The sequence below is a fragment of the Ranitomeya variabilis genome, chromosome 2 (assembly GCF_051348905.1).
Source record: "Ranitomeya variabilis isolate aRanVar5 chromosome 2, aRanVar5.hap1, whole genome shotgun sequence".
Lineage (NCBI taxonomy): Eukaryota > Metazoa > Chordata > Amphibia > Anura > Dendrobatidae > Ranitomeya > Ranitomeya variabilis.
The window spans coordinates 932,340,166-932,364,424 of record NC_135233.1 but is presented as its reverse complement, the minus strand read 5'-3'; the positions used below and the strand labels follow the sequence as shown (position 1 = coordinate 932,364,424).

Sequence of the window (24,259 nt, the reverse complement as noted above, 5' to 3'; positions counted from 1 at the left end):
ATATGGTACACATGAGCATAGGGGGTATATGTTACTACACTGGTGTAATTTCAAGTGTTTTTGATGTTTTACTACTTTAACACAAAAATAAAAATTGAAATAAAAAAAAATCAGGTTTTTATGTGCCCACATTCTTAAAATTAGAAAATGGAACCAGCAGACCAATTCAAAAAGGTGAAAAATGTGAATATAGTGCTATTTAATAGCCCATTATGGCATTGTTTCATTTAAGAAAAGTTCTCACTTGAATAGTTTTTTTTATTTCTTAAATATTTTTAAAAACATTTTTTTTACTTTTTGCATGCTTCAATAGTCTCCATGGAAGACTAGAGGGTGCATTTGTCTGATCGGGTCTGCTACATACAGACGATTATCAGATCACCTGTATGTAAAAGAAATGCTCACTGGCTATGAGTGCCAACCACTGGGCAGCGCTCATAGCAATCTGACTATGACAACCATAGGGGTCTGCTGGAGACCTCTGATTGTCATGTCAACCCATTGGTGACCTTCGATCATGTGACAGGCGGAATTTCCAGCACGCTTGCTGAAAGTGCAAGTTAAATGCTGCTGTCAAAGTTTGACAGCGGCATTTAACAGGTTAACAGCTGCGGGTGGATCGCGATTCCACCCGCATCTGTTGCAGGCACATGTCAGCTGCATATGTCAGCGGTCATGTGCCCAGAAAGGTACGGTCTCAGCGCCGGAGCCCACACCAAACGGGGAGTCCGACATTGGCATACTATTATGCCCGATGTCGGAAAGGGGTTAATGTATAAGCAGCAATACAATTACTATGATCTTAATGCATTATTTCATACCTATCAACAACTGCCATGTTTTTTCTCATGCGGCTAGCAGATTTATGTCTTCCCGTAAAGTTCTAGTGGAGACGTCATCTGTCAAATTTAAACCATTTCGTTACAATCACGTCCTAGGTGCCCATAATCTAATCCTCTTATTTATCTCAATAAAAGTAGTGACAGACTGGAAAATATAGTTTTATCATTGCAAACAGATACACTCTGCTTGCAGTTTGTCCATTGAGAAAACAATGTACACTGATCCAAAATCATTTGCCTTTTTTTTCAGAAATGACCAGCAAACAAAGTAAATTATTAACAACAAAGTTTTTCTCATCCCTCCCTTTACCAATATGTTCATAAGCAAAACCAATACAGATATCACTCACACACCCTTTCTATATTTGCTAACAATATTTAATATCCTTTCTTTGAACCAGTCAACACCACTCAGCCTGCTTTCCTACTGATACATGATACTCCTTTGCTGAAAACTACAGTAGTTCTCAGAGACAGAAAAGACCTACAGTATATAGACATTCACTTAAGCTGCTCTGCCACCAGGACAACATTGCTCTACATATGAAGTGTGATTTAGTGATTTCTTTGTTATCCATATGATAAGCTACATAATAATCAGAAGATAATTACAATGAAACCTAATCTGCAACCGAAACCGTGACATAGACTGGACACATAAAATATACATCACGGTAAGAGAATTTAGAAGGTTAGCCCGCAAACCGAATTTTGCCAACACAATTTGCTTTCACCTATTAATTAGTGCCGCTCTTTAGAGAGAATTCATGGAATGCAGATTAAATCAGCTTTATGACATTGTCATGTGATCATAATGTGTGAAAGTGGATTTTTACTAAAAAACCCTTTTCTTCCTCAGCAGCATAAAAGCTGACAGACCAAATCATTCCTTACAAATTGAAAAGTCTTACTTGCTCAAAAATATAATCCGGCACCCAAAGTACTAATCCCTGAAATATATACCGTATATACAGTAGCTTAATAGCTATACTAGTGCTTTATGGCCAAAAGTATTTGACAATCTGCCCATGACGCATACACAGTATATGACCTTGTTGGACGCCCTATTTCAAAACTTTGGTAGTTCATATGGAATTGCCTCCTATTTAGCGATAATAGTTACAGTAAAATGGATGGGATTTATGGGAAAATGTTTGTTACGCTGTGTGAACTGACCTGCAGTGACCTTTTAAAATCCACAACATGTCAATTGCAAAACTCAGTGCAGATTTGTGTGCAGATTTACCCCATAGAATTGCATCAGATGTGGAAAATATGCGTTTTTAGTGTGTTTACGCAATGAAATGAACGCAAGTAATATGATTTACCTGATAGGTGCAAAAATGCTACAGAAAATTTGCAATATCAAACACTCATCGTGGGATTGTAGCATTACTTAAAAATACCATTTGAAAGGTCAGACTTTGATTTTAGACACGAAAGTGTAGCTCACAATCAAAATTTCAGTTCTATTAATCTCACAGGTGAGCTTGAATTTAAGGCTCTTGGCAAGCCAATCAAGTTCCTTTAGGGTACCGTCACACCGTGCAATTACGATCGCTACGACGGCATGATCCGTGACGTCGCAGCGTCGTATGACTATCGCTCCAGCGTCGTAGACTGCGGTCACACTTTGCAATCACGGCGCTGGAGCGATGCCGAGGTTCGCTGGTAACCAGGGTAAACATCGGGTTACTAAGCGCAGGGCCGCGCTTAGTAACCCGATGTTTACTGTGGTTACCAGCGTAAAAGTAAAAAAAAACTAACCGTACATACTCACCATGTGATGTCTGTCAGGTCCCTTGCAGTCTGCTTCCTGCTCTGACAGTGCCGGCCGTACACTGAGAGCAGAGCGCAGCGGTGACGTCACTGCTGTGATCTGCTCTCACTTTCCGGCCGGCGCTCACAGTCAGAGCGGGAAGCAGACTGCAAGGGACCTGACAGACATCACATGGTGAGTATGTACGTTTTTTTTTTTTTTACTTTTACGCTGGTAACCACGGTAAACATCGGGTTACTAAGCGCGGCCCTGCGCTTAGTTACCCGATGTTTACCCTGGTTACCAGCGAACTCATCGCTGGATCGCTGTCACACACAACGATCCAGCGATGACAGCGGGAGATCCAGCGACGAAAGAAAGTTTCAAACGATCTGCTACGACGTACGATTCTCAGCAGGATCCCTGATCGCTGCTGCGTGTCAGACACTGCGATATCGTAACGATATCGCTAGAACGTCACGAATCGTACCGTCGTAGCGTTCAAAATTGCACTGTGTGACGGTACCCTTACACAAGACTCGTCAAGCTCTAACTTTATCAACCTCACATTGTGAACAAAAGCTCAGGGAAATGTCTTACCCCAATTGTTCTCACAAAGGTAGAGGCATGCTGTTATGTTAACATCATGTTTCACTGAAATTTAAGAAGCTTAACCCAATCAGGAAAAACAGCACCTTATCTTTATTCTACCTCTAACAAATTTTACAGTAGGCTCTATGCATTGTGGCAGGAGGCAATTATTACTTTAAAGAACATGTTTCCACTGCTCCTGATTCCATTGGAAGTTTGCCTTACAATGCTCATGGTGACCTACCAAGGAAATTATTTCTATCTGAGTTTCACCAGTGTTTTTGAATAGCGTGTCATTGTCAGTTTTTATCATCAGAGCTTGGCCAGTTTCATCAGTTCTCCTTGGATAAAAAAACTGATGGAGAGGGGGTGTCTAGTCATTGCTGACTGAGGACGCACATTGTGAAGCTCCAACAACTTGCATCTCTAAAGCAATCTATATTTCAACATGGGAAAAATCGACTGAAAAACGAAGGCTAGGCCCTCTCACAGGGACTTTTCCCCCTGGGACAACATTGATGCATTTTTGATGCCCCCATGGAAGCTAACCCAGAATGCTGAACAGCAAGCCCAGCGGCACTGCAGCCCTGTACACAGCTTCTCCATCAGGAGATTCTCCTTTGTGAGAGACAGACATAGAGATGGTCGCAGAGGTAACTCATCCAGTCTCCCCCTGTGCACTATGTGTACCCGATTCTCCCGCAATGCCCATATTAGAAGATGCAAATGTCTACCACCACTTGTCAGATGGCACTCAGATACGCCTGCATTTTCTACAGGCTTTTCTGCCGCCCTTTCCATGCCTCAGATTTCAGATAAGCATCCTTCTCTGCACCTATGCTAAAAGATGCAACAACTACACCCCCCTTTTTGGGAAAAAAACTGAAGATTTTAAGAATTTCCATCTGGTAAAATTTAATGCATATTCTTTATTAGATCCATAAAAAAATAGGAAAGTGAGGGAAGTTAAACGACGCCTTTCTGGCTCTCACTGCTCCCTTAGTCATGGCTTATCAGACAAATGACTAAACATCCTATTTTAAACATATTGAGACCAACCACCTTCAACTGTGGGCATTTCTTAAAGTGGCATGTAAAAGTCTGAACACCCCTTGTCAAAATTACTGTTATTGTGAACAGTTAAGCAAGTTGAAGATGAAATTATCTCTAAAAGGCCTAAAGTTAAAGATGACACATTTCCTTTGTATTTTAGGCAAAAATACATATGTATTTTCATATTTACGTTTTAAAAATTATAAAAAGGAAATTGGGCAGATGCAAAAGTTTGGGCACTTTGCATGGTTAGTACCTTGTAGCACCCCTTTTGCAAGTATCACAGCTTGTAAACGCTTTTTTGTAGCCAGCCAAGAGTCTTTCAATTCTTGTCTGAGGGATTTTCATTCATTCTTCCCTAGAAAATTCTTCCACTTCTGTGAGATTCCTCAGTTGTCTTGGATTCACTGCTCTTTTGCGGGCACAGATTTTCCATGATGCTCAGATCAGGGGACTGTGAGGGCCTTTGTAAAGCCTCAGCTTGCGCCTTTCGATGTAGTCTATTGTGGATTTTGATGTGTGTTTAGTATCATTATCCATTTGTAGATGCCATCTAGGGAGCAGTAAAATGCTTGGATGCTTGTTACTCGAACCAAGCAATTTCTAATGCTCGGGTGCTCGTTTCGAGGAACAAGTAAACTGGGAGTTACTAGGAAACCTGAGCATTTTTCCAGCACACCATACAAGGATGCCTGGGGGGCAGTGACAATGTTGTTATGAATGGAAAAAATTGCTGAATGGAAGGAGAACAGTATTGGGAAGACCCCTGGAAACATCTCTGACTCCCAGATCGCTGCTGAGAACAATGGTGTCACGCTTTTACTCCAGGACTGTCAATAAAACATTCAAAATTGACCAAAAAAAGAACCATTATTTCCTGTGTAATAAAATGCATAAGGCAAAATTTTAAAAGGATTTAAAAATTTTTTAATTTATGTTAACCAAAATTATTTTTTTATTAAAAAATTGGAAATGTCAGTATAACTTATGAAGGAAGCACAAACTGTCAAAATATAGATGGAAGAGGCACTCAGATACACCCTGTATTAGACATAAAGGAGGACCTCATACATATTATGTTCAAATTGTCTTGCAGTGATACTCCTAAACTCATAAAGGCTTTGCACAAAGTGCAATGCCAGGAAAAAATGATAAGGGTAATACAGTCATCCATAGACCCTTAAATGCAACAACTTGTGGTCCTCATTAAAATATTTTAAAGTTAATGTACTCCACCACTCATATAGGCTTGGTACAATCTGCAAAGCCAGGCAGAAATTATAAATAGGGTCATCCAGTCATCCATAGACCCTTGAAGATAGCAACTGGCGGGTCTCATTCAAATATTGAATATTAAAAACACTTTATTTGCTGCTGTCATCTGGTGGTGTGGAAAGGTTGGGGCTAATCCAAGGTTTGTTCATTTTTATCAGTGTAAGCCTGTCAGGACTTTGTGTTGACAGGGGAAAGTGCCTGTTTGTTATCATACCCCCGGAGGCACTAAAAACCCACTCAGACAAGACGCTAGTGGCAGAGCAGAACAACACATCCAAGGGATAGAGAGACATCTCGTGCCAGATGTCCAGCTTTGCGACCCAAAAGCTAAAGGTCACAGAGGAATTATGGAGTACGCTGGTTTAGTCGGCCAGATATTGCATGACCATCTTTTAAAACGTTTCCTTACTTGTCAAAAATACCCAGCCATCAAGGCATGGATGTTGGGAGTGTGCCATGAAATAGGCCCAGGCCTTTGACAGTGTACCCCTGCCTCTGCTGTACCTGGTGTGTGTCTCCCTTGCCTTTCCTTCTTGGTTGGGTAAAGAAGCTTGCCCCCTGCCGCTAGCGTTGTCTGATAGGAATTTTCTCAATATATTTTCCACAATGGTCTTCTACTATAGCATCATTTCAGCAGGCCTCTCCGCTTCAGGAAGGAGAGATGCAATGTTTTCCTTGTAGCGAGGGTCTACCAGGGTGAACAACCAGTACTAGTGTTGAGCATTCCGATACCGCAAGTATCGGGTATCGGCCGATACTTGCGGTATCGGAATTCCGATACCGAGATCCGATACTTTTGTGGTATCGGGAATCGGAATTGGAAGTTCCCAGTGTATGGTTCCCAGGGTCTGAAGGAGAGGAAACTCTCCTTCAGGCCCTGGGATCCATATCCATGTAAAAAATAAAGAATTAAAATAAAAAATATTGATATACTCACCTCTCCGGAGGCCCCTGGACATCACCGCTGGTAACCGGCAGCCTGCTTTGCTTAAAATGAGCGCGTTCAGCGCCTTCCATGACGTCACGGCTTCTGATTGGTCGCGTGCCGCTCATGTGACCGCCACGCGACCAATCACAAGCTGTGACGTAATTCTCAGGTCCTAAATTCCTAGAATTCGGAATTTAGGACCTGAGAAGGACGTCACGGCTTGTGATTGGTCGCGTGGCGGTCACATGAGCGGCACGCAACCAATCAGAAGCCGTGACGTCATGGAAGGCCCTAAACGCGCTCATTTTAAGCAAAGAAGGCTGCCGGTTACCAGCGGTGATGTCCAGGGGCCTCCGGAGAGGTGAGTATATCAATATTTTTTATTTTAATTCTTTATTTTACACAGTAATATGGATCCCAGGGCCTGAAGGAGAGTTTCCTCTCCTTCAGACCCTGGGAACCATCAGGATACCTTCCGATACTTGGTGTCCCATTGACTTGCATTGGTATCGGGTATCGGTATCGGCGATATCCGATACTTTTCGGGTATCGGCCGATACTATCTGATACCGATACTTTCAAGTATCGGACGGTATCGCTCAACACTAACCAGTACTCTTTTTGGCCAAGATGAATGTAATTCAAGGGTCACATAAAGTCTGCTATATGTGCCAAGATCCAACACTTCCATGTCTCCACCATAATGACTACTCACTATTTCCTCCTCCTCCATCTCTTCCTCCTCATACTCCTCTTCAGCCCATTCACGTAAGAGAGATAGGAAAAAGCTTGTGTGGGTACTAGCCTCTGTTGCCATCTCCTGTTCCTCCTTCTCTTTCTCAACCTCCACCTCTGCATTGTTACCCAATGCAACAACTGGTGGGCCTCATTCAAATATATTGAAAGTGCAGTTCATGTACTCAAGTCTCCTACACTCATAAAGGCTTTGCAGATAGTGAAAAACCATGAAAAAATTATAAGGAGGGTACTACAGTAATCCTCTTCAGGTGTCCGCTTCTTGTTCTCCTTCCTCAGGGGGCTGGGGTGACTGCCTCCACCTTCTTCCTTGAGTCCAATTTCTAGTAGCCTGGGCTGTAAGTGACCCAGCTTCGGGTAGTGCCCGAGCCTTCAACATATAGAAATGGGCGACAGTTGTTGTGATTTTGCTTTTTGCTCCCTCTAGTGGTCATTAGTGATTTGACTCTGGAGCGTCTGTCTTTTCCTATATCCTCACCTGGGCCGTTAGTTCAGGGGCGTTGCTATATAAGCTCCCTGGACCTTCAGTTCAATGCCTGGCTTCGTTGAAATCAGAGCTAATCTGTTGTGCTCTTGTCCTCTGATCCTGGTTCCTGTTTTTCAAGCTAAGTCTGCTTCTTTGCTTTTTGCTTTTGTTTTGTTTGGTATTTTTGTCCAGCTTGTTCCTATCTGTATCCTGACCTTTGCTGGAAGCTCTAGGGGGCTGGTGTTCTCCCCCCGGACCGTTAGACGGTTCGGGGGTTCTTGAATCTCCAGCGTGGATTTTTATAGGGTTTTTGTTGACCAGATAAGTTATCTTGCTATATTCTGCTATTAGTAAGCTGGCCTCTCTTTGCTGAACCTGGTTCATTTCTGTGTTTGTCATTTCCTCTTACCTCACCGTTATTATTTGTGGGGGGCTTGTATCTTGCTTTGGGGTCCCTTTCTCTGGAGGCAAGAGAGGTCTTTGTTTTCTTCTCCTAGGGGTAGTTAGATTCTCCGGCTGGCGCGAGTCATCTAGCGATCACCGTAGGCATGATCCCCGGCTACTTCTAGTGTTGGCGTTAGGAGTAGCTATTTGGTCAACCCAGTTACCACAGCCCTATGAGCTGGATTTTTGTATCTTGCAGACTTACACGTTCCTCTGAGACCCTGTCCACTGGGGTCATAACAGTATGCCAGGCCAGTATTAAATGTTTAATGCATTGCAGAAGTGGGATTATAAGAAAGAAAATTTTGAGGTTTTTTTTTCCCTCCCTCATTTTTTTTTTTCTTTTCCCCTTTACCTCAGAGTGGCTTAAGCTTGCTGCAGACATGAATGTCCAGACCTTGATTACAAGTGTGGACCAGCTTGCCGCTCGTGTGCAGGGTATACAAGATTATGTTACCAGAAATCCTAGGTCTGAACCCAAGATTCCGATTCCTGAACTGTTTTCAGGAGACCGATTTAAGTTTAGGAATTTCAGGAATAATTGTAAATTATTTTTGTCCCTGAAACCTTGTTCGTCTGGAGACTCTGCTCAACAAGTAAAAATTGTTATTTCATTCTTACGGGGTGACCCTCAGGATTGGGCTTTTTCGTTGGCGCCAGGAGATCCGGCATTGGCTGATATTGATGCGTTTTTTCTGGCGCTCGGTTTACTTTATGAGGAACCCAATCTTGAGATTCAGGCAGAGAAAGCCTTGCTGGCTATGTCTCAGGGCCAGGACGAGGCTGAGGTGTATTGCCAAAAATTTCGGAAATGATCCGTGCTGACACATTGGAACGAGTGTGCACTGGCCGCTAATTTTAGAAATGGCCTTTCTGAGGCCATTAAGAATGTTATGGTGGGTTTTCCCATTCCCACAGGTCTGAATGATACCATGTCCCTGGCTATTCAAATTGACCGGCGGTTGCGGGAGCGCAAAACCGCAAATTCCCTCATGTTGTTGTCTGAACAGACACCTGATGTGATGCAATGTGATAGAAAAACCGCAAATTCCCTCATGGTGTTGTCTGAACGGACACCTGATTTGATGCAATGTGATAGAATCCTGACTAGAAATGAGAGGAAAATTCATAGACGCCGGAATGGCTTGTGCTACTACTGTGGTGATTCTACACATGTTATCTCAGCATGCTCTAAACGTATATCTAAGGTTGTTAGTCCTGTCACCGTTGGTAATTTGCATCCTAAGTTTATTCTGTCTGTAACTTTGATTTGCTCACTGTCATCTTATCCTGTCATGGCGTTTGTAGATTCGGGTGCTGCCCTGAGTCTTATGGATCTCTCATTTGCTAAGCGCTGTGGTTTTATTCTTGAACCATTAGAAAATCCTATCCCTCTTAGGGGTATTGATGCTACGCCATTGGCAGAAAATAAGCCGCAGTATTGGACACAGGTTACCATGTGCATGACTCCTGAACACCGCGAGGTGATACGTTTTCTCGTTCTACATAAAATGCATGATTTGGTTGTTTTGGGGCTGCCATGGTTACAGACCCATAATCCAGTCCTTGACTGGAAGGCTATGTCAGTGTCTAGTTGGGGCTGTTGTGGTATTCATGAGGATTCCCTGCCTGTGTCTATTGCTTCTTCTACGCCTTCGGAAGTTCCGGAGTACTTGTCTGATTATCAGGATGTCTTTAGCGAGTCCAGGTCCAGTGCATTGCCTCCTCATAGGGAATGTGACTGTGCAATAGATTTGATTCCAGGCAGTAAATTTCCTAAGGGAAGACTGTTTAATCTGTCGATACCTGAACATACCGCTATGCGTTCATATATCAAGGAGTCTCTGGAGAAAGGACACATCCGTCCGTCTTCTTCCCCTCTTGGTGCGGGATTCTTTTTTGTGGCTAAAAAGGACGGATCTTTGAGGCCTTGTATTGACTATCGGCTTTTAAATAAGATCACTGTCAAATTTCAGTATCCTTTGCCGCTGTTGTCTGACTTGTTTGCCCGGATTAAAGGTGCCAAGTGGTTTACCAAGATAGACCTTCGTGGTGCGTACAACCTTGTGCGCATTAAGCAAGGGGATGAATGGAAAACCGCATTCAATACGCCCGAAGGTCATTTTGAGTACTTGGTGATGCCTTTTGGGCTCTCTAATGCCCCTTCAGTTTTTCAGTCCTTTATGCATGACATTTTCCGGAACTATCTGGATAAATTTCTGATCGTTTATCTGGATGATATTCTGTTTTTTTCTGATAATTGGGACTCGCATGTAGAGCAGGTCAGGATGGTCTTTAAAATTTTGCGTGAAAATTCTTTGTTTGTCAAGGGCTCAAAGTGTCTTTTTGGTGTACAGAAGGTTCCCTTTTTGGGGTTCATTTTTTCCCCTTCTGCTGTGGAGATGGACCCAGTCAAGGTCCGAGCTATTCTTCATTGGACTCAGCCCTCGTCAGTTAAGAGTCTTCAGAAGTTCTTGGGTTTCGCTAACTTCTACCGTCGTTTTATCGCTAACTTTTCTAGCATTGTGAAACCTTTGACGGATATGACCAAGAAGGGCTCCGATGTGGTTAATTGGGCTCCTGCTGCCGTGGAGGCTTTCCAGGAGTTGAAACGTCGGTTTACTTCGGCGCCTGTTTTGTGCCAGCCTGATGTCTCGCTTCCCTTTCAAGTTGAGGTGGATGCTTCAGAGATTGGAGCAGGGGCCGTTTTGTCGCAGAGAGGCCCTGGTTGCTCTGTTATGAGACCTTGCGCCTTTTTCTCTAGGAAGTTTTCGCCTGCGGAGCGAAATTATGATGTGGGCAATCGGGAGTTGTTGGCCATGAAATGGGCATTTGAGGAGTGGCGTCATTGGCTCGAGGGTGCTAAGCATCGTGTGGTGGTCTTGACTGATCACAAAAATCTGATGTATCTCGAGTCTGCTAAACGCCTGAATCCTAGACAGGCCCGCTGGTCATTGTTTTTCTCCCGATTTGACTTTGTTGTCTCGTATTTACCAGGTTCAAAGAATGTGAAGGCCGATGCTCTTTCCAGGAGCTTTGTGCCTGATGCTCCTGGAGTCGCTGAACCTGTTGGTATTCTTAAGGATGGTATTATCTTGTCAGCTATTTCTCCTGATCTGCGACGTGTGTTGCAGAGATTTCAGGCTGATAGGCCTGATTCTTGTCCACCTGACAGACTGTTTGTGCCTGATAAGTGGACCAGCAGAGTCATTTCCGAGGTTCATTCCTCGGTGTTGGCAGGTCACCCAGGAATTTTTGGCACCAGAGATCTGGTGGCCAGATCCTTTTGGTGGCCTTCCTTGTCTAGGGATGTGCGGTCATTTGTACAGTCCTGTGGGACTTGTGCTCGAGCTAAGCCTTGCTGTTCTCGTGCCAGCGGGTTGCTCTTGCCCTTGCCTGTCCCTAAGAGACCTTGGACACATATCTCCATGGATTTCATTTCTGATCTTCCGGTGTCTCAGGGCATGTCTGTTATCTGGGTGATATGTGATCGCTTCTCCAAGATGGTCCATTTGGTTCCTTTGCCTAAACTGCCTTCCTCTTCCGATCTGGTTCCTGTGTTTTTCCAGAACGTGGTTCGTTTGCACGGCATCCCTGAGAATATTGTGTCAGACAGAGGATCCCAGTTCGTTTCCAGATTCTGGCGATCCTTTTGTAGTAGGATGGGCATTGACTTGTCGTTTTCGTCTGCTTTCCATCCTCAGACTAATGGACAGACGGAGCGAACTAATCAGACTTTGGAGGCTTATTTGAGGTGTTTTGTCTCTGCTGATCAGGACGATTGGGTGACCTTCTTGCCGTTAGCTGAGTTTGCCCTTAATAATCGGGCTAGTTCCGCCACCTTGGTTTCGCCGTTTTTCTGCAACTCTGGTTTCCACCCTCGTTTTTCTTCGGGTCATGTGGAACCTTCTGACTGCCCTGGGGTGGATTCTGTGGTGGATAGGTTGCAGCGGATCTGGAATCTTGTGGTGGACAACTTGAAGTTGTCACAGGAGAGGGCTCAGCGCTTTGCCAACCGCCGCCGCGGTGTGGGTCCCCGACTACGTGTTGGGGATTTGGTGTGGCTTTCTTCCCGCTTTGTTCCTATGAAGGTTTCCTCTCCCAAATTTAAACCTCGTTTTATTGGTCCTTACAAGATATTGGAAATTCTTAATCCTGTATCCTTTCGCCTGGATCTACCTGTGTCGTTTGCTATCCACAACGTGTTTCATAGGTCCTTGTTGCGGCGGTACGTTGTGCCTGTGGTTCCTTCTGCTGAGCCTCCTGCTCCGGTGTTGGTTGAGGGCGAGTTGGAGTACGTGGTGGAGAAGATCTTGGATTCTCGTCTCTCCAGGCGGAGGCTTCAGTACCTGGTCAAGTGGAAGGGCTATGGTCAGGAAGATAATTCCTGGGTGGTTGCCTCTGATGTTCATGCGGCCGATTTAGTTCGTGCCTTTCACGCCGCTCATCCTGATCGCCCTGGTGGTCGTGGTGAGGGTTCGGTGACCCCTCACTAAGGGGGGGGGTACTGTTGTGATTTTGCTTTTTGCTCCCTCTAGTGGTCATTAGTGATTTGACTCTGGAGCATCTGTCTTTTCCTATATCCTCACCTGGGCCGTTAGTTCAGGGGCGTTGCTGTATAAGCTCCCTGGACCTTCAGTTCAATGCCTGGCATCGTTGAAATCAGAGCTAATCTGTTGTGCTCTTGTCCTCTGATCCTGGTTCCTGTTTTTCAAGCTAAGTCTGCTTCTTTGCTTTTTGCTTTTGTTTTGTTTGGTATTTTTGTCCAGCTTGTTCCTATCTGTATCCTGACCTTTGCTGGAAGCTCTAGGGGGCTGGTGTTCTCCCCCCGGACCGTTAGACGGTTCGGGGGTTCTTGAATCTCCAGCGTGGATTTTTATAGGGTTTTTGTTGACCAGATAAGTTATCTTGCTATATTCTGCTATTAGTAAGCTGGCCTCTCTTTGCTGAACCTGGTTCATTTCTGTGTTTGTCATTTCCTCTTACCTCACCGTTATTATTTGTGGGGGGGCTTGTATCTTGCTTTGGGGTCCCTTTCTCTGGAGGCAAGAGAGGTCTTTGTTTTCTTCTCCTAGGGGTAGTTAGATTCTCCGGCTGGCGCGAGTCATCTAGCGATCACCGTAGGCATGATCCCCGGCTACTTCTAGTGTTGGCGTTAGGAGTAGCTATTTGGTCAACCCAGTTACCACAGCCCTATGAGCTGGATTTTTGTATCTTGCAGACTTACACGTTCCTCTGAGACCCTGTCCACTGGGGTCATAACAGACAGTCCCCTGTGTCACCTGCCCAATCGTCTTCTCCCACATAAGAGGTAGGGAACCCCAAGGACAGTCTGATGTCTTGAGGGTGGTAGCGCCATCTCTAGCTGCCTTGAGGAGCCTCTCTCATGCCCGTTCATTTTGCCAGAAGGGTTCATCCTGCTCCCTCCCTCTCAGATCACACCCACCGCATGCTAGCAATGTTGCCCCTCCATTTTGAGGAATGTCACCCTGTTTCCAGCAGTCAGCTATTGCAGTCTTTGAGGCAAGTGTTCCATCTCTACTGTCCACTGGTTGAACAAGATGTGATGACGGGTCCCAAACTCTTTTGTGGACCCCCATCTCAGCTGCCAGTCGTACATGATGCGATGCCAACTCTCGGTACCTTGCAGCAAACTGACCTGTTAGCATGGCTCTATCACTGGTCCTGACTTGCCTCCTTCTCTCTTCCAACCAGAAAAGGACCCGCAGTCAGCTCACTAGTTGCTGAATTCTGGCTTTCCTGTCTGCAGTCCCCAGTGGTGAAGGCTGTGGCCTGGGTTCGTGCCTTCATGGGGGAAAGCTCCTGCCACCTCCGCTGTCACCCCAGCTTGGTCTAGCTTCGGTATTCCTCCATTGGGAGTCTTGCATGATTCTGCTATCTTTTTTGCTTTGTCGCCAACTATTCACGTAGTACACTATCAATGACTAATTGAATCCAGAAAATGTTTTCAATGCTTTTTTGGAGTGTTACATACCACCAAAATTTAACAGATATCACATAATACTCTATTGTTAACCAATTGAATACAGAAAAAAATTTTTATGCTTTTTTTGGAGTGTTATATACCACACAAATTTTACAGAAAGCACGTAATACTCTATGGATGACTAACTGAATCAAGAAAAAAATGTCAATGCTTTTTTGGAGTGTTATATACCACCAAAATGTAACAGAAAGCACAAAATACTCTATTGTTAATCTATTGAATACAGAAAAATATTTCAATGCTTTTTTGGAGTGTTATACCACACAAATTTAACAGAAAGCATGTAATACTCTATGAATGACTAATTGAATCAAGAAAAAAATGTCAATGCTTTTTTGGAGTGTTATATACCACCAACATTTAACAGAAAGCACATAATAATATGTGGATTACTAATTGAATCCCAGAAAAAATGTGAACTTTTTTTTGGAGTGTTATGTACCACCAAAATTTAACGGACAGCCTAAAATACTCTATAGTACTCTATAGATGACTAATTGAACCCAGAAAAATTTTTTAAAGCTTTTTTTTTCTCTCTGATGTTGTTCTTATGAGAGCAGAGTCCTGTTCATTGAGAGGCAGCATTTTTGGCTTTTCAGCTAGTAAAATTTAATGCATAATCTTTATTAGATGCATTAAAAAAACAAGAAAATTGGGGGAACTTAAAAACCTACTTGTTTCTGGCGCTCACTACATCCTTGGTCATGGCATATTACACAAATGACTAAACATCCTATTTAAAACATATTGAAAGTTGAAACTATTCACTTTCTAATGCGGGCATTACTTATATGCATCATTCCTGACTACTCAGAGAAAAAATATAATATTTGTGCAAAAAAAAACTATAATACAAAAAAACTTACAATACACATTTCACAAGAATTGCAAAAAAGAGGCAAAACACATGAAAATGACAAAATAGCAAAAAGTAGAACCTATTAATAAATAAAGAATAAATAATTTCTGAAATTCATGCCTTTAGGAAATATTGCATCTTGAGTCAAAATCCAAAAGACTCCATGCAAAGTAAGATTTCTTTGCCAACTGTTTCCTCGGACAGGGCATTTGTCCTTTTCAATACCATAAAATTTTAAATGTGAAATATCTTGATTGTGTAAAGTAACAAAGTGCTTTGTACTACTGGAATATGAACAATTTTTCCTTTATATATTTGCGATGTGTTGCGCAATGCGTTTTTTTTTACTTTTGGGTGGTACAGTACATCCTATATATTTCTAATCACAGGATAGGATACACTTTCTACACAATACACTACGTGATGTGAATCACAATTAATAGAATCTATAATATTTTAATATAATAATATTTCACATTTTAAATTTTATGATATTGAAAAGGTCAAATGCCTTGCTCAAGGGAGGAGTTGGAAAAGACACCTTACCTTGCTTGAAGTCTTTTGGATTTTGACTATAGTTACAAAATTTCCTAAGGCCATGAATTTCAGAAATTATTTATTTTTCATTTATTAACATGTTCTACTTTTTGCTATTTTGTAATTTCATGTGTTTTGCAATCACAATTCTTGTGATTTGTTTATTATAAGGACTTTTGTATTATAGATTTTTTGCACAAATGTATTATATTTAGTGATGAGCGAATATACTCGTTACTCGAGATATCTCGAACATGCTTGGGAGTACTCCGAGTATTTTTTAGTGCTCGGAGATTTACTTTTTCTTGCCGCAGCTGAATGATTTACATCTGTTAGCCAGCATAAGTGCATGTGGGAATTCCCTAGCAACCAGGCAACCCCCACATGTACTTATGCTGGCTAACAGATGTAAATCATTGAGCTGCATCAAGAAAAAATAAATCTCCGAGCACTAAAAAATACTCGGAGGACCCCTGAGCATGCTGGAGAAATCTCGAGTAACAAGTATATTCGCTCATCACTAATTATATTTTTTCTTTGAGTAGTCAGGAGTGAAGCATGCTGTATCAGTTAATATAAGTAATGGCCACATTTGAAGGTAATTAGTTTCAATATGTTTAAAATAGGATGTTTAGTCATTTGTGTGATATGCCATGACCAAGGACATAGTGAGCGCCAGAAATGCGTTGTTTTTTAAGTTCACCCACTTTCCTGTGTTTTTTAATGCAATTAATACAGATTATGCATAAAATTGTATCAGCTGAAGTGCCAAAAATGCTGCCTCTCAATGAACAGGACTTTTCTCCCATAAGAACAACATCAGAGAGCAGTGGACATAATGGGCTCATGTCTCCAAGCCTATTATCTTGCACCTAACCTCCAGATCTCTAACATTAACCCCTTCATGGTCCCCTAACCAAGCTGAGGATGTCTATTCTCTCATAGATCTTGGGGGACCAATCTGGGCAGACTCTCAAGTCCAGCCTTCCCTAATATTGTCCCCATTTCCCACTTCCTAACCAGAATAGTCAACTGGTTCTTCTTGGGATCTTGTCCCTCTCAGGCTGCACAGGGAGGCACACCATTGCCTGTCTCCTCTCAACTGGTCTCTCTCTTGGATAACAAGTGCTCATCTACAATAACATCCGGTCCCACCATCTCGCTCTTTTCATATCTAATTTTATCAACAGCACATAGAAGTACAGGTCAACCCAAATACTAGATGTTCCATGACATGTCCTCTCAAAATCAATAACCATCTGAAGGCACTGGTGCTACTGGATCTGGCTTAACACAGTTTATTGATGACAACAAATCGGCTTCTGTGGCAGACCTCTGTCTCCTTCTTCAGTCCATCTTTACCAGAAATGACACCTCAGCTCTTGCAAAACAGGTGGTTGCAGAATGCAAACAATAATTTGCATTTTTCCATACCAAACACTCCTCTATCTCTGCCAGAGTTGACATCCTGTCTCAGTCTCAAAGATGGCTATGATGCCATTTAAAGGGAACCTGTCACCCCCAAAATGGAAGTTGAGCTAAGCCCACAGGCATCAGGGGCTTATCTACAGCATTCTGGAAAGCATCAGTTCCTGCACTGATTGTGCTGTAATGGTTTCTGTTATGCTAAGGGCATGCGCAGCCACACCTCCCCTGCTTTTATCAGGGCTAGTGTGTGTACTTGAAATGCTGTCCCCAGCCAATTGCTGCGGGGCAGCTCCTATATGTAGTTCCCCTGTCCTATGGGCGGCGGGCTGAGCTACTCACAAAGCTCCTGAACTTTGCTATGTGTGTTTGTGTTCCTGCACCTCTCCTGTCTATGTTTTGATACCAAAGTCCTTGCCTTGATTCCTGTTTTGTCCTGTTTTTGCACCTGTCCTGGAGGCGGTATATCCATATCTGAATCCTTGATCCTATACCTGTCCTGTACCTGACCCTGTCTGAACTGTGTCTGCTGTGTTATGTTCCTGGAATCTCTCTGCATCTGGAGTTTCGCACCCAGTGACTTTGAGTCTCTTGTAGCCTGTGTTTCTGCTAAGCATTTACTACTCTGTGCTCTGGCTACTATGCGGTGCTAGCTCCTGGCAGGCCCAGCAATCCTGCGGATCTAGCCCCATCCTGCTTGCGTTCCTTCCTAGGTCCGATGCCCAGAGCCTGATGACTGCAGTTTGGAACCTGTCTGGAGCTTGGAGCCTGATGACTGTGGTGGTGCCTGTAGGTCAAGTCGGATGTCCGGAACTGAACGACTCCTGTCTGATGTCTGCCGGTGACCCTGGGTTCAGATGTCCTGATGTCATGCCTGCAACCTGATGACCTTGTGCACCCTGATGTCCTGCCTGTGTCTTGATGTCCTGCCTATGTTTGCCTCGGTGATCCGTTGGTAGCTTGGGGTCCACTGGGTGGTACCCTTGTGGAGGTGTGGAATCGGGAGCCTGACATCATTGTTTTGCTTATGTACTGTGTGAATTTACTTTAGTAAACTTTACTTTCTCTATACCTGAAGTTGTGCAGTGTAATCAAGTCCTACGTGTCTCTTTCCTTGTCCACATGCTCAGCTGCCACAGAACCCCGGTTTCTGCCTCCCTAGTTCGGGTAGGCCCGGGTCCCCCTCTGCGGTATAAAGGGTCCATATTGCATCCCCGGGGGACGCGCGCCCCACGCCTTCTGAGGTCAGTCAGCTTGGGGGCGTCTATGGGCTGGGCCGCATTAGCGGCTGCAGCTAATCATGACACCTTGGTCCTAATTAAAGACCAAGAAATGCTTCTACCTTACTTACAACTAGTGCTCAGAAGGGTCTCCCTCCAAGTGACTCCCACCACAGTTGCCAGAAAAGACCCCAACAAAAATCTCATGGCACCCTGGACACTGACTGACTTTAATGGTTACAATATTAGGTTATCCCTGATTATACCGAACAATTCAAAACTTCCTCACCTGTGTTTCCTGTTACATTGATGTTTTGGCCCTTGTTTCTGCGGATTTCTCATAGGAACTTTCTCATATTTCCTATCATTGCCTATTTCATAGCCAAGCGTGAATATTATCCATATACTTGAGCCATTTAGTGGTCCCTGACCCTCCTATATGATCCCGCTTCGCTATCATACTCTACTTCCACTTGATTACCGGTACTAACTCATGTTTATTGTGACCCATAAGGTCAAGCAGCTCCTTTGCTACAACTACATTTCTCTAGTTGCTGCTGTAGTAGTTATACAGCTGCTTTTGTCCCCTTGGATTTTTTCTCTGTCCCTCTATGTACAAACCTTTTCCTCTTTTTGGACATATTTCACCAATGTGTACTAGGAAGAATATTACACCAAACAAATATGGCGGACCTAAACATCGCCTCCTTCAACGTGAAGGGACTCAATACCTCTGAAAATGAGTGCACATCCTGTACCACATTTACCGCTGTAAGGTACATCGCATTTGTTTTCAGGAAAAACATTTTAAAACAAATTATTCACAGATTATTAGGAACAAACATTACATCAGTTGGCATTTCGCCAACTACCCGATCTCCTGATCGAAAGGAGTAGCCATTGCGATCTACAAGTCATTGGCCAATCAAGTAATTAGCTGTAAGACAGATCCAAATGCTAGATACATTATCCTTTCCCTTTCCATTGAACATTATTCTTACTAAAATTGATGCATATTCCCCTGGTCAGAGATAGGATTATGAGACTTACAACTTAAAGGTGTTTTAGGAAGTTCTTGCAGATGCTTAGGCTGCTGCAGGGACAATATTACATACCACCTACTTAAATAAATTATCAACCATGTAACACATGGAGGGAGGGATCCATCAGACAAGAAGCCTCTCAAACTCTAGCTGCATTCTCCCTAGTCTCAAGGATGTGAATCTTTAGCAGGACAGCCTCTTCTATGAGGTTGATGGGCACATGGACAAGGGTTGTAGATGTTATGCTATTAGATAACACCAAGAAATATGTTTGCATAGGCATGCGCAAACTTATCAACCTTGCAGACACATATAGTACTTTTTAACAACCACATTATTTAGCTTCAAATAAGCAGTTTCTTTGTGCCCTTTAGCAAATATAGTTTATAAAGTAGCAGCTTGTTCTATACTATATAAAGACCATACTTAGGTTACATTATCTCTGTGCCAGGCTGTAAATTAAATGTTATTCTCTTCTAGAACAGCGCTCATTATCACTCACTGTACACCACGGTATAACATTAACTTATTGAGATCCCTTGCATGCTGCTTGCAAAGGTAACAATGCCTTCCATTGATAAGGCTGAAGAAGCACACATCTAGCTTCATAATGATAGCTTGAATGAAAACATACTGGTTGGCAGCACACAGAGAAAACAAAACTTTAGAAATAAGGTCATATTTCTGTTATGCTTGATGCTGCTAGGATATAGACGTATAATAAAATGTGACATTATGATGTATGAAAAAATATGAAAGCATTTATATATATATATATATATATATATATATATATATATACAGTTAAGTCCATTTATATTTGGACAGAGACAACATTTTTCTAATTTTGGTTATAGACATTACCACAATGAATTTTAAACAAAACAATTCAGATGCAGTTGAAGTTCAGACTTTCAGCTTTCATTTGAGGGTATCCACATTATAATTGGATGAAGGGTTTAGGAGTTTCAGCTCCTTAACATGTGCCACCCTGTTTTTAAAGGGACCAAAAGTAATTGGACAATTGACTCCAAGGCTATTTCATGGACAGGTTTGGGCAATCCCTTCGTTATGTCATTCTCAATTAAGCAGATAAAAGGCCTTGAGTTGATTTGAGGTGTGGTGCTTGCATTTGGAAGGTTTTGCTGTGAAGTAAACATGTGGTCACAGGAGCTCTCCATGCAGGTGAAACAAGCCATCCTTAAGCTGCGAAAACAGAAAAAACCCATCCGAGAAATTGCTACAATATTAGGAGTGGCAAAATCTACAGTTTGGTACATCCTGAGAGAGAAAGAAAGCGCTGGTGAACTCATCAATGCAAAAAGACCTGGGCGCCCACGGAAGACAACAGTGGTGTATGATCGCAGAATAATCTCCATGGTGAAGAGAAACCCCTTCACAACAGCCAACCAAGTGACCAACACTCTCCAGGAGGTCGGCGTATCAATATCCAAATCTACCATAAAGAGAAGACTGCATGAAAGTAAATACAGAGGGTTCACTGCAGGATGCAAGCCACTCATAAGCATCAAAAATATAAAGGCTAGACTGGACTTTGCTAAAAAACATCTAAAAAAGCCAGCACAGTTCTTGAAAAACATTCTTTGGACAGATGAAACCAAGATCAACCTCTACCAGAATGATGGAAAGAGAAAAGTATGGCGAAGGCGTGGTACAGCTCATGATCCAAAGCATACCACATCATCTGTAAAACACGGCGGAGGCAGTGTGATGGCTTGGGCATGCATGGCTGCCAGTGGCACTGGGTCACTAGTGTTTATTGGTGATGTGACACATGACAGAAGCAGCCGAATGAATTCTGAGGTATTCAGAGCCATACTGTGTGCTCAAATCCAGCCAAACTGATTGGTCGTCATTTCATACTACAGATGGAAAATGACCCAAAACATAAAGCCAAAGCAACCCAGGAGTTTATTAAAGCAAAGAAGTGGAATATTCTTGAATAGCTAAGTCAGTCACCTGATCTCAACCCAATCGAGCATGCATTTCACTTGTTAAAGACTAAACTTCAGACTGAAAGGCCCACAAACGAACAGCAGCTATAAACCACCGCAGTGAAGGCCAGGCAGAGCATCAAAAAGGAGGAAACACAGCGTCTGGTGATGTCCATGAGTTCAAGACTTCAGGCAGTCATTGCCAACAAAGGGTTTTCAACCAAGTACTAGAAATGAACATTTTATTTAAAATTATTGAATCTGTCCAATTACTTTTGGTCCCTTTAAAAACAGGGTGGCACATGTTAAGGAGCTGAAACTCCTAAACCCTTCATCCAATTTTAATGCGGATACCCTCAAATGAAAGCTGAAAGTCTGAACTTCAACTGCATCTGAATTGTTTTCTTTAAAATTCATTGTGGTAATGTCTATAGCCAAAATTAGAAAAATGTTGTCTTTGTCCAAATATATATGGACTTAACTGTATATATATATATATATATATATATATATATATATATATATATATATATATATATATATATATATACGTAGATTGTGAGCCCTCACAGGCAGGGTCCTCTCTCCTCCTCTACCGGTCGTGACTTGTATTGTTTAAGATTACTGTACTTGTTTTTATTATGTATACCCCTCCTCACATGTAAAGCGCCATGGAATAAATGGTGCTATAATAATAATAAATAATAATAATAATATAGTCACCAAATAGTTACTTGTGTAAAAAGTGTACAAACGTTACTGTGTACAGTTAGTACAGGACTGTCTGTACTACAAAGGTTCTCTGTTCAGTTTTTGCATTGCGAGAGTCTAATTTAATAACTATTAATAAATATTGTACCTAATTTAATACAACTTACTTTTTTACTCGAAACCAAATATTTAAGTTAAGGATATGTGTCCATGATTATGTAAATGCATTGTAATATATGATAGTATCATCTTTCAATCTTTCATACATATAAAGTTATATATTTTAAATGGTTTACATTCTAAACATCAACACATACATCAATATATGACATGATCCTGGCTATACATTCGCGTATCCATTATACATATTCATTTTAGAGGAGGTCTGGTAATAAGTAAATGTTTGCTCACAATGGTTTATGGTTTTAGCGTCTCTTCCTCATCTGCTTTTGAGTGTGGGAAATTCAGAGCAATGTGTTCAATCTCTTTTCAGAAACTATGTGAAGAACCTGAGCTTTTCTGAGCCTAATTTAAATTCACAAGCTGATCTGCAACTTAAAGCGAGGACAATGTATTACTGTTCTGTCTACAAAACCATTACAGGTACTACAGAAAAAATGATGGCAACATGCAGGGCAAAGGAGGTCTGAAGAGTTGAATGTAACTATCTGACCAGGGACGGACATATCATTGGTGCAACCCGTGCAGCCGCAAAGGAGCCCAAGATGTAAGGGGGCCCGTTTCTACCTCCTAAGCAGGTGGAATTTTGCATTTTCAGGAGCTCTTGGGCTGCAAAGGGCCCATGTATTGTTCTTGCACAGGGGCCCTTTTCTGTCTGTGTCTGCCAGTGTATCTGACAATACTCAGAAAATGCACAGTTATAAGGAGAATGTAAAATGATACACACATTCTTTTCACATCATTTGCCATGTAAAATTCTCCTAATACATAGGAATGAAATGGTGAAGATCCACCTGTTACATGCACAAGTGAACACGCATTCTACACAATCTCGCTACTTACAGTTACAGGGTACTGCACTTATTCCTTCCCAAGTATTTCCAGTTCTTCAACACTGTTCACCCCCAAAAAATATTAAAAAAAATACAATGCAAAAGGATTTTCTGATCTTTCAAGATATTTTCTTTTCTTTGTCAACAACCAAAGATAGGGTCTGGGTTAGGTCTGTAGATGCATCCGGTGCCCTCCGTTACTGTGGTCTGGATACCCCCTGAAAGCCCCTACCTCTGGTATGTGAGAATGAGTCTGCTGGCTCAAAGCATTGTCTGTCAAACCAAGCAAAGACTATTCAGTTACCCTGGAGTTCTCATGTGGTCTCATGCAAACAAAAGTCTTCTCTTCATTCACCACAGCTCATTTTCCACACATCTTTTACCTACTCTATATTTCCAGCCATATCTGTACAGTGATGCTTAAAATACACTGGCGTTTTGGTGGTATATCTCAGCTCTAAATATTAACTAAGTAGTAAAAGTCATGTTAATAAATAACGTGCTGGGCATTGGTGTGGATTATACAACTAACACTAAAGACAGTTATTTTATGCGCTCAGATGGTTGACATTGTAATCATATAAGCAATAACTTGTAGAATATATCTTACCTAAATATCAAAACCACTAATAAACTGCTCTAAGTAGATATGAGCGAACTCGAGTTTAAAAGTTTAGATTGAAGGTCCCAGCTGTTTCTTCTTATAAATGATGCAAGCGCAAGACTTCATTAATATAATAAAAATTGTTGGAAAAAGAGCGACTTTGTAGTGCTTTTTTCACAGTTGCAGATGACACTATGCCCTGCAGTGTTATAACAAGTAGAAATGGCTAAATTATTTGCAAGTGGAGCAAAAAAACAGATATGATAGATATGATTCGCACTCCATCCGGTTAAGGAAACACATTTTTGGACAAAGATTAGGCACTCTCGTTATTCCAATATATTTGTAATCCAGAATGGAGCACAAATAGATGAGTGTATAATAAATAAGGATTTATATCTAATTATTAACGGATCACAAAGAGAACACTAGGTGACTTCATAAAATGTAATCTTAAAATATAAAAGCATTACCTATTGTAAGAACTGTAAATCTCTGGAATAAGCTTACATAGAATGGTGAAGAAAAGTATGGATACATTTATTAAAGGGTTTAGGCTATGTTAAAATATGAGATACAGTGGGTGCGGAAAGTATTCAGACCCCTTTCACTTTTTGTTTCATTGTAGCCATTTGGTAAATTCAAAAAAAGTTCATTTTTTTTCTCATTAATGTACACTCTGCTCTCCATTTTGACTGACTGAAATAAAAAACAAATGTAGAAATTTTTGCAAATTTATTAAAAAAGAAAAACTGAAATATCACATGGTCA

At 42.0% G+C, this 24,259-nt stretch overlaps 1 protein-coding gene across 1 annotated transcript in view; it reads right to left on the bottom strand.

Annotated features, from left to right (window-relative positions):
• VEPH1 (ventricular zone expressed PH domain containing 1) overlaps positions 1 to 23,071 on the bottom strand; it is a 904,948-nt gene extending 881,877 nt beyond the window's left edge. Inside the window, exon 1 of the mRNA XM_077290690.1 lies at positions 22,895 to 23,071. The gene's annotated coding sequence lies outside the window, so the exon portion shown is untranslated. The remainder of the gene's footprint in view (positions 1 to 22,894) is intronic.
• Positions 23,072 to 24,259: the final 1,188 nt, after the last annotated feature.